Here is a 9,700-nt window from a genome sequence, read left to right as displayed (position 1 = left end):
CCGCGAGCATAACTAATCACGTGGCTTTCATCAAAGTGGGAATTTTGAGCTTGAACTGTACTTGAAGTGTATGCCTAAAGAAGAACAAGTGGGCCGTGTGCATGGCCAAATATAGACAAGTGCAGCGGCACAACATCAGTCAGCTAAATTTTCTTCCCTGGATTCAGAGGGTGAATATAAATATCTATGCATGTGTTGCCTTCAATTCCCAACTGGATCAAATATTTTTGACTCGGTTTGAAATATGGCAATCTGTCAATGTGTCAGCTCAAAGGAAAACGAGATGCCCAAAACATGTGATTAGCGATTAGCTCTAAACGTAAAGTCAACTAACCGGTTCAACCTAAGTAGCTTAACTATTTTTTTTTTTTTTTTAAATGTAGGTTTAAAAAGTATTTTCCCTTCTCAAGTTACGGCTCTTCAAGCCACACAATCCCCCGGGGGGTTCATGCAAATAAGCGGCCAGTGTTAAAGACATCATTTGAACATTTAAAATTATTCCATAATTCTCGGACTGATGCGTGACTAATAGCTTATTTGCACTCCACGTCTTCCGGCCGAAACTGTCCACTTCCACTTGGCTTGTAACTTCTGATAGCTGGCTTTTGTTATTTCTTTCCTGTAGTTTATTAGGCAATGTGGTGGTGGTGGGTGGGGATAAAAAGCCTTCAATTCGCCAAAGGAAGTTTTAATTGGGACCCGGGGGACAAAAGCTCCCCCCCTGTTTTATTTTGCAAATTCTCTCTGCTCTTTATCGCCGAGACGAGATCCGATCCAGCGGCCAGTAGGGAACCGAAAAATGGGCTGCTGTTACCGAGACAAAGATCGACAAAAAAGAATGCCACATTCATAAAACGCTGGTTCATATTTGGAAAAAACAGCATTTTTTTTTTTTAAACTCACCTTAAATGTCCTTTGAATTCAGTGTTCTGCTGTCACTCAAGATTTCATCATCCACTTTGAAATGTCACGAAAGGCTTGCATGGGGCTAACTGGGAATGGATGTGCTCTGCATGTAAATTGGATTCAAAAGACATTGGCATGAACAAATCACTCTTAAAAAGTCATCTTTGAACGCACATTACCTTCTCCGGCCATAGTTGCATTCTTTTTTTTCCCCATTCCAGCCCATATTGAGTTTCTGTTCCAGTTGCTAATAATCCCGAGGTGGAACTCTAAAGAGACGTCTATCAAAAATGGACAGGAGACAACAATGGTGACCCCTCAACAGACTGACATCGCAAAGCGTAATTGCCTGTCATGTGCCATACTCTTTGGCAGCACACAGAAAAAGTCTCTGTTCTTTATTTCAAGTTAAACTAGGTTAGCCAAGGTCGCCCAACTAGTTCCTGGAGTATAATTGAACAACACACCTCCTCTGAGGGATGAAAAGCATCCCAATTGCGATCCAGCTTAACATCGTGTTACTAGGGCTTGAGGTATGTTTACATCTTTGCAAATAATTCAGTAATGAGTAAATAAGAGATTCTTTTTTGTCTGTCTCTTTGTAGCCGATTGCAGAGGTGAGTTCATAAAAGATTCATAATGCAGCAAAGTCCAGGTCAGCTGGGGTTTCTCCAGCCTCCCTATATCACCCCGAGCTGCTTACCCTCGGCCGACTTTCCATGCACAAGCGGGGAAATTGTGTAGTCGAGTGTGTATTTGATTTGGTCCGCTTCAGACCACTTTTATTTGGGACAGCTTTGCTTTGGGGAAAAGGAGGATTTTGCTGCTATTTTTTTTTCCAGTGGGCAGAGTTGCATTACTGTTTTGATTATGGGCTGATAGGGACTATATGTTAATTTAATATGACCCTAAAGTACATTTAAGTGGACGCCCCCCCACACAGTTTATATAGACTGCACTTTCTGTGACTCCTCCAGTCTCTTTGTATCTCTCTTGCAGTTGTGGTTCACTGTGAACCAATGTCTTCATTTTCAAGGTTAGCAAAAAAAAAAATATACAAAGAATATAATGTATAACAATTTGGCAGTGGATTTCCCAAGCACGTTTGATAAACCTGTTATGTTTTTATATAACAAGTGCCTTAGCTCAGCTCTTCTGTGACTTGGACCCCCTCCCCCCGCTTGTGCATGCTATCCAGCGCTCAGCATGAACTGTACGAATATGCCAAAAGTTGCTTGTGGGCTTTTTGAGATAAGACTGTTGGGGGGAAGGGGAGGGGGGAGCTCATAAAGCAGCGTGTCTGACAGCCCCAATGAATATGTTACTGTGACTTTGATATGAAGAGGAACAGGCAGAGTTCCATATCAAATCAGGTGGAAGCCATTTCCACCTCTGCCACACATTTATCATCTCATGTCATGAGACGCCAACTTGTTCTCTCCTTCTTCCTCGCACTGTCAAAACAACACCTTTGGCATCTATTGGATTTTGTATATTACTTTTTTTTCCCCCATTCTCCAAAGAGAGAAAATCAATTAGAGCGGGAGGGTGATACATATCACGGTTACAAAAGAAGTCTTATTTGTCCCTTTTGCAGGGATTTTGTAATGATGACGCATTACAGGCCTCCCATTTTTGTGGAGCTTTGAACCGATTAAAACATTTCCATTCATTTCAATAGGGAGTGATGATTTGAGATATAAATTACACTCACAATACATTGTATAAAGTATTGTATTTAATACAGGAGGAAAGCAAAGGGTTAAAGTGCTGTCGAGTTTTGTTTCATAGTTTCTGTGTATGTGTCTGATAGCCTCAAGGCCATCTGAGCAGTGTCAATTTTATGCTGAAAAGCTGTGAACATTGCCAGAGGCTTTTGTGTTTTTTTTCCCCCGTGCTCAAGTCCATCTGTTGTGAGCTCCTAGTCATTGTCTTCCCTCAGCCTTACTCGTCCAAAACCGTGCAGGTTAATCTGAGTGAATATTCCGCATCTTTTCAAAGGAGGCGGAAAATTGATTAGATTTTCGAGCTCCATCTTTGGTGATAGAAGAAATACCGTACTTTCCTACTTATATCATTCCCACACCCTTCCAGATGAGATTCATCAACCAGATGTGAAATAAAAAAAAAACTCATTACAACCTCACTCAAATGCTACGTTGTTATGATTGAAGCCTTTGGCTGCACACTTAAGAAAATTCATGTTTTTCAATGAGATACTTGTAATCATGTGAGTTCCTTGATTGTCTCGCCACTAAAACAAACCAAAAAAAGATGAAACTTGCTACCCACCCCTCCCCTCTCCTCATTCTGGCTCTACTTCTCTCAGTTTGTCTCTGAGGATGAGCTTCTTCTAATGTCCCGGGCTAATCTCCTTTCTGTCCAAAAGTCGGTTGTTTCTCCGCAGTAATCTGCTCACTCCATCTTGTTGCTTTTGCAATCTGCTTCCAGACATCATTAATTCATAGGATGCAGCACTGAATACCCTCACTGAGTGATACACTTGAGGCAGAAGTTATGCCTGGTTAGTGTTTTTTTAATCTGTATAACAGATTCCATTAATCAATTACACACATTTGAATGTTTTTAATCACATTTTAGTTCAAAACAAACATATCCAATCCACAAAAGAGACGGACGGTCACAATTTCTCAGTAAGCCGCAGTAATTTTATTGAAGGTCTCCTAGCGTAAACTTATTGCAATTTTTTTCAAACGACTTTAATCAAACTAACCTTAGCGACGATTTAATTATGAATAGGTTTTATCTCCATCCTTTCTTTTTTTTTGGGCTATACCATTTCCCAATTGCAGCTGTCTAATGAGTTCTTTGGCCAGGTCATCATTTTTCTTCTTTAAGAGTTTGGCCTACAGACCAAAGCTGGCCTCATTTCCACTTAACACCCTCTCAAAGCAAATGAATATCCTAGCAGGAAAGGGGACGCTTTTTAAGAGCCCTCAGAGGGAGCGATTGATGTCCCTTTCATTTCCCGTGATGGGAACGGGCGTGGAGCGAGATTATTACCTTTTATTATTGCCAAAGAAGTAATGTTTTGTTTATTTATTAGTAAACAGGGCTACGCTCAAACAACTTTTATAATTCCCAGCAAAGTGTGAAAGGACAAAGAAGCCCGTGGATGGTTGCAGCAGATCCGATTAAAGGTCTACGCAGATTTACGATTACCGCTGCCAAACTCAGGAACATGAGGGCAGGAGTGTTTATTTTGATTGACTGGTTTGTTTGTGTTGTGTTAAGATAGCTGGATTTTCCCCAACCCCGAGGTAGCGGTAAATGCCGACACAATGTGACGAATTTTAGTTTGTTTCCCACTGAACCTCGAGTTTGTATAGCATAATACTCCACATAATTTAAAATGTGAAAATATATTTCTAAGCCAGTCAGAGTGACTCCGGCAGGCCGTTTTTCCGGCTGCCGTAATATTGAGCGCGTCTTTAGAAACGTGCACTCGTCATTCCTGTCAAATCGGTACGACGCGTAGATTAGTCTGTCGAGTTATGTGAGGAGATGGAGTGGCTGCTTCCTCCTCCAAAAAAAGAAAAAGAAAAGTATGCTGTCCTTGAGTGGCCGGTAAAGTGCAAAAAATGTTAGGATGAAAGTTATCCTACCAAAACACAAAAGAAAAGTAGTTTTGCAATGTGGCAAAAAAAAAAAGAAAGCAACAAAACAGACACTCAACATGCACTCTTAAAAATGATTAGGAATGAACGATTTTCACTTCGCTGACTGGCGCTGTATTCATCGAAGTCTCCAGCCAGCGCTTTAATTACACGGGGCTTATTCCTTGACATAATCTTTTCAATCGAGGTGTGACATTTCTTATGTATTCCCAGACATGACTTGCAATTTCCCCCCAAAAAAAAGGGGAAAGAGGGAGCTTTATTGAAAACACACGACCTCCTCCGATGAATAATTTCAATTTAACCATAAAAAGAGGTTTGAATTTAGCAATTGTCAGTACATATATGCAAATGATCCATCCAATCGTTGCATAATACATTTCGTGCTCATAATAAGTCCCTGACACAATTCCCATGCGAGCTTTGGGCTTCTTAAGAGTTCCCAATTTGGAATTAATCAATATACACTGAAGAGAAGTATTTTTACTGACCTAAGTGTCTCAACTCGTCGTCACATTTCATTTCATCATCTGTATAATGGGACGAAGGGGAAATATTATGGACACTTGCTATTTTAATTGGAAATTATATACATAATATATATCATCCTTTTTTTTTTTTTTAAATCAGCCTACCCCTTTGCTTCTCCTCCTCAATAAATTAATTTCCCTCGCAAATAATATCACAGCATTAGCATAGGGCAACCTCCAGTAAACAAAACAAGCTAACTCGCTACATAGGCACTGTGTTGTTTGCGTTTCAATGAAAACATGTCACGCTTGTCAAAATTCTGCATGTTGCAATCATCTTTTCATTTAAATGTTCTGCTAAAATAATTGAAGGGGACTAACATCAATAAGGAGCGCGAGTTGATTAACAACATCCGTGTTTAGCAAACAAAAACCTGAATGGTTTGGCTCCGACTCATTAAAATGGAGGGAAAGTGAATTAGCAAAATTATCGTTGTTAGCAGTCTGTCTTTTGTCTTGTACTCTTTGTAGCATAAATTGGAGACAAAAGCAAAAAATTAATAAAAACAATAATTATTTATGACTATTTCTTTTTATTTTTATTTCATTATTTTTTTTAATTATTTTTTTAGCAAAATTATAATTGTTAGTAATCTTTTTGTCTTGTACACTTTGTAGCATAAATTGGAGCAAAACAAGTTAATTATTATTTAGTTATTATCAATTTTTTATTTATCTTTTAATAACAAAAATATTATTTTATTTGTGGCACACTCTCTTGTAAAAGTCAGAAATGATGAAAAACTTTTTTTTATTTTATTTCATTGATTTCTTTTGTAGTCCAAGTATAGCATCACTGGGTACATAACATTGAGTCCATGAGTGCAGCTTCTGTTTGGAGAGCTGTATTGGAAAAGGTCGGAATCGCACACGCATGGAAAAAAGTATTTGTGTCTCAGGTGCACTGCAGGAAATGAAAAATGAAAAATGAAACAAAGATGAAACGCAAGGAGCACTTGTCAGTCGGGATAGGAAATGAATAATGTATTCTTGCAAATTTGCCGTGATATTCTGGAGGGGGGGGGGGGGGGGGGCATGGAAGAGCGCTGTCCCATATTGGATGAATGGAAGCAACTTGATTGTCTCGAAGGAAGACACCCTCATATGTATTTTATCCAAACAATGTTTACATCACTCAGATATGAAAATAAAAGGATAGATTTATATCACAGCAGCAGTACAAGGACAGCAATGGAGACTATTCAGTATTTTCTATTTGCTGTTCAAAATACAAAGTGCGCTGGTGATACCCTTTCAACTTGACTGGTCTTTCCTTGTACTTTTCAGTTTATCAGCGAGATGCTTTTGCGAGATTTCGAAGCAACCTTTTGGCCAAGGGGAAACTCAAGTCTTCTCGTATTAGCACACACAGGCTGTCTTTTTTTTTTATGTGGCCTTTTCGAAAATTGCCCTTGCCCAAATTGAGAGCGGCGATGACTGTTTGTGTTGAAATCAGAGGGCAATTTGAGCAAAAGGACCACTAGTTGCTCTTTGAAGTAGAGTTTTTGGATGGACCCTGCTGGCAATCTCTGGCCTAGATACAGCAGTTTTTGCCTTGGCATCTCTTGGCTGTTACATATTTATTTTTTTTCTGTTTTTTTTTTTTCTTCTGCGCCAAATAAACACAACAGAATAGCTAGTGAAAACCCCGTTAACATTCTTCCACTCTATTTTAAAACATTTTTCCCGAGTCAGAAAATATGTTTTTACACTTTATTACATACCTGTATAGTTTAATATGTAGCTTTTGGGCTGTTGTAGAAGCTAAGTTGCTAACATCTGTCCCCTTTAAACTTAAAAGCGAAATATAGTAGAAATAATTGCTCAATAATTCTGTAGTTGAAAAGTCACTGAGGAATGAATTAATAAAAAAAACAAAAAAGGCTAACAAGGCGGCAGGGACAATACCACACAGGACCAAAACAAAGGGAACATAATGAAAAATGTAATTATATAAAATTGATCGCGTCGCCGCTTGCACAAATGTATAAACACTTTCCATGCTTATGAAGCACACATTAAAGGAAAATATGTGAGCCAATTCAAATTGATGCATAATATTGATTTGCTGCAAGTCACCCAGGGCATGGAGTTGATTGGACCAATTGGTTCCAGGAAAAAAAAAAAAGTACTGAGGCACGTTTCGCCTATCTGCTTAGTGAAAGCAGTTACTTTACATTAAAAGTGACACAATGAGAAATAGCACACAAAAGATATACATTACCACTAAATGTTTTGAAATCTAGTAGAGTCCGTGATGATTTTTTTTCCCGTCATTTAACGACGCCTTTTTCTCAATAGCGTAAGATCGTTTGTCATTGTTTCCCCGCGTCAAGACTCTCCTTTTATCTGCAGATGTATTGTGATGTGCCATTCGTTGCTTTTTTGTGTGTTTAGAGTACGTGCATATGTGAGCAGCGGCATTGTGCATAACGGCTCTTAAAGGCCTTATTTCACGGCTGGCTTCATCGCCTCGCCAAAGTCTCGTTCAGACCGTGCAACATTTATTTCCCTTAGTTTGGTTCTTACAGCAAAGACAATTTTCTCTCTTCATATCTATCTCAAACATATGAGCTTGCACTCATGCTCCCAACTCGGTTCTTACAAATCATTTTTACACATGGCTAACTCGATACTAACTTTTCCCTTATTATCTATGAACTAAATGAAACTCAAAAGTTGGGCCATTCGTATCTCAAGGTACCATTACGATGCACTTACTGGCAGGAAAAAAAAAAAATGCTAATGTGTCCAAAAATAAAAGAAGCTCAGCACTGGTCGGATATAAAAGGTGCCAAAGGAAGGACCTTATTAATACTACTTCTGAAAAATCGTCTTCCATTAGCCTGCAGCTCATTGATTTAATTTAACTCCATGGCCTGCTTTTAGTGGTCACATGTGACCTTGAAATATGTAACCAATGCTCGCAGGTAGGCCATGCTGAGAAGCTTCTTCCCTATCCACAGCTGCACAAAGCAAAATGAATTGGAAATATGTCGTCACTTCTATTTTGCGGCTTCTATAACCGAATCACTGAGATACATCTCGTTTATCTTGTTTGCTACTGCTGCTCTCGTTCGCACTCCGGCTGTAAATTAATGAACTCAATATTTCAAGTTATTTGTCTTCCACTGAAAGTGGTTTGCGTAATTGTTTTATTGTGAAGAGCTTCTCGCAAAGGAAATGTTCATTCTTCAGAATTTGATCACGACTTAAAGCTACAATGGGCCTGTGTCTCCAGTCACAAAATACAGAAATAAAGTTATGCTAAAGCTTCTTTTTTCACTTCCATTTGGTGACATTTTTTGGCACTTTTGCATAAAATAATTTGTGGTATTTCGAGCTAATAAAAAACATTTTTATCCATATAAGGTACATGTTAGAATTCCCTTTGGCTACGTCCACTTTGTACATAAGCAGAAAAAGTAACTCTGGAGTAAATAAATTGATGAGTTTGCTTAAGCAGATGTGTATGCCGCTGCTATCGGGAAATATATAATTTCCATGTAAGAATTAGACTGCGGCAGGTGGTCTGCTAAAAAAAAAAACCCTCCCACATGGGTAGATGTGCGCTCATCATGATGTCGACTAATGCGGTGATAAAAGAAAGCTCCTCGCAAAACGCTTCGTCAAGACATGGCATTTGAGCCTATGAATATATTAAAGCGGGGATCAAAAGAACTCAATTTCTTCTCTTAGCTTAGGGAGTTTTCTTCCTTTCTTTATTTATTCTAATATTTAATTAATTGGAGAACAACTCCAATATAAATTTTGTATTTTTATTATTTTAATTTTTTAATTTTTTGTGTTTAATGTTATTTTTATCAATTTTTATTTATTTATTGATTGATTGATATCGGAGGCTTCTGGCAGCGCTTTGCTTTCACGATACAATCGACGACAAGCGGCCGTCTCCCTCGTGCGCCCTCCTCTAGTGTCACAAGTCGGTATTCTTGTCATTCAGCACTTTGATTGGCTCATTACACGTCATAAGACTTTGGTTTTGCGTGATTAAGATGAGTCGGACGTACTACGCGTCAGTGCGGCTGAATTAAACGAGAAGCCGAAAAATGACCCATACCAGAAAAAGAGTACATTTTCTTATTTTCTCTGGCTCATTTCATCCGCGATTTTCCAATAGCCGACGAGCGGCTGACCTATTTGCTGCTCTTTGTCCCGTCACAAGTAACATTACCGCTCGAGTGTGCTCCAGATTTATGTCATTGCGCTTTTAAAAGGGATCTGATTGCTTTCTTTTCCACCAATCGACTGTTTATTTGCCTGAAATAACACATTGAGGAAAGGCCGTGGATGCGATAAACTGTCAATCTTTTTTCGACTCGGCAATGACTTGAAAAGGCTCAGAACCGTATCTGTGGTTATTTTCCAAAAATGTCTTGAGAAGGTTTAGCACAAGTTATGTCCTTCATGATGACCGCCTCAGCGGTTATCACACCAACAACGCAATAAGAAGCCACATTGGCGAGCACGTTGGAAATACAGAAAACACATCAGCGTTCCCGTCCACGTTTTCCATAAATTGTCGGCGAGATGCTCCAAGCATTCATAACGTTCTTTGTGGGTGGAAACAACCCGAGATTGCCCTCATTTCTGCCGCTCAAAATG

The 9,700-nt window shown here is 39.0% G+C and overlaps 1 long non-coding RNA gene across 1 annotated transcript in view; it reads right to left on the bottom strand.

Moving 5' to 3' along the window:
- Window positions 1–468: 468 nt before the first annotated feature.
- LOC133144287 (uncharacterized) overlaps window positions 469–9,700 on the bottom strand; it is a 113,556-nt gene continuing 104,324 nt past the window's right edge. The window contains exons 4-6 of the long non-coding RNA XR_009710638.1: window positions 1,086–1,187; window positions 904–1,009; window positions 469–807 (exon numbers count right to left, since the gene is read on the bottom strand). This is a non-coding gene — a long non-coding RNA (uncharacterized LOC133144287). The remainder of the gene's footprint in view (window positions 808–903; window positions 1,010–1,085; window positions 1,188–9,700) is intronic.

The sequence above is a fragment of the Syngnathus typhle genome, linkage group LG20 (genome assembly GCF_033458585.1).
Source record: "Syngnathus typhle isolate RoL2023-S1 ecotype Sweden linkage group LG20, RoL_Styp_1.0, whole genome shotgun sequence".
NCBI classification, from domain to species: Eukaryota; Metazoa; Chordata; class Actinopteri; order Syngnathiformes; family Syngnathidae; genus Syngnathus; species Syngnathus typhle.
This window is presented reverse-complemented; position numbering and strand designations above follow the sequence as displayed.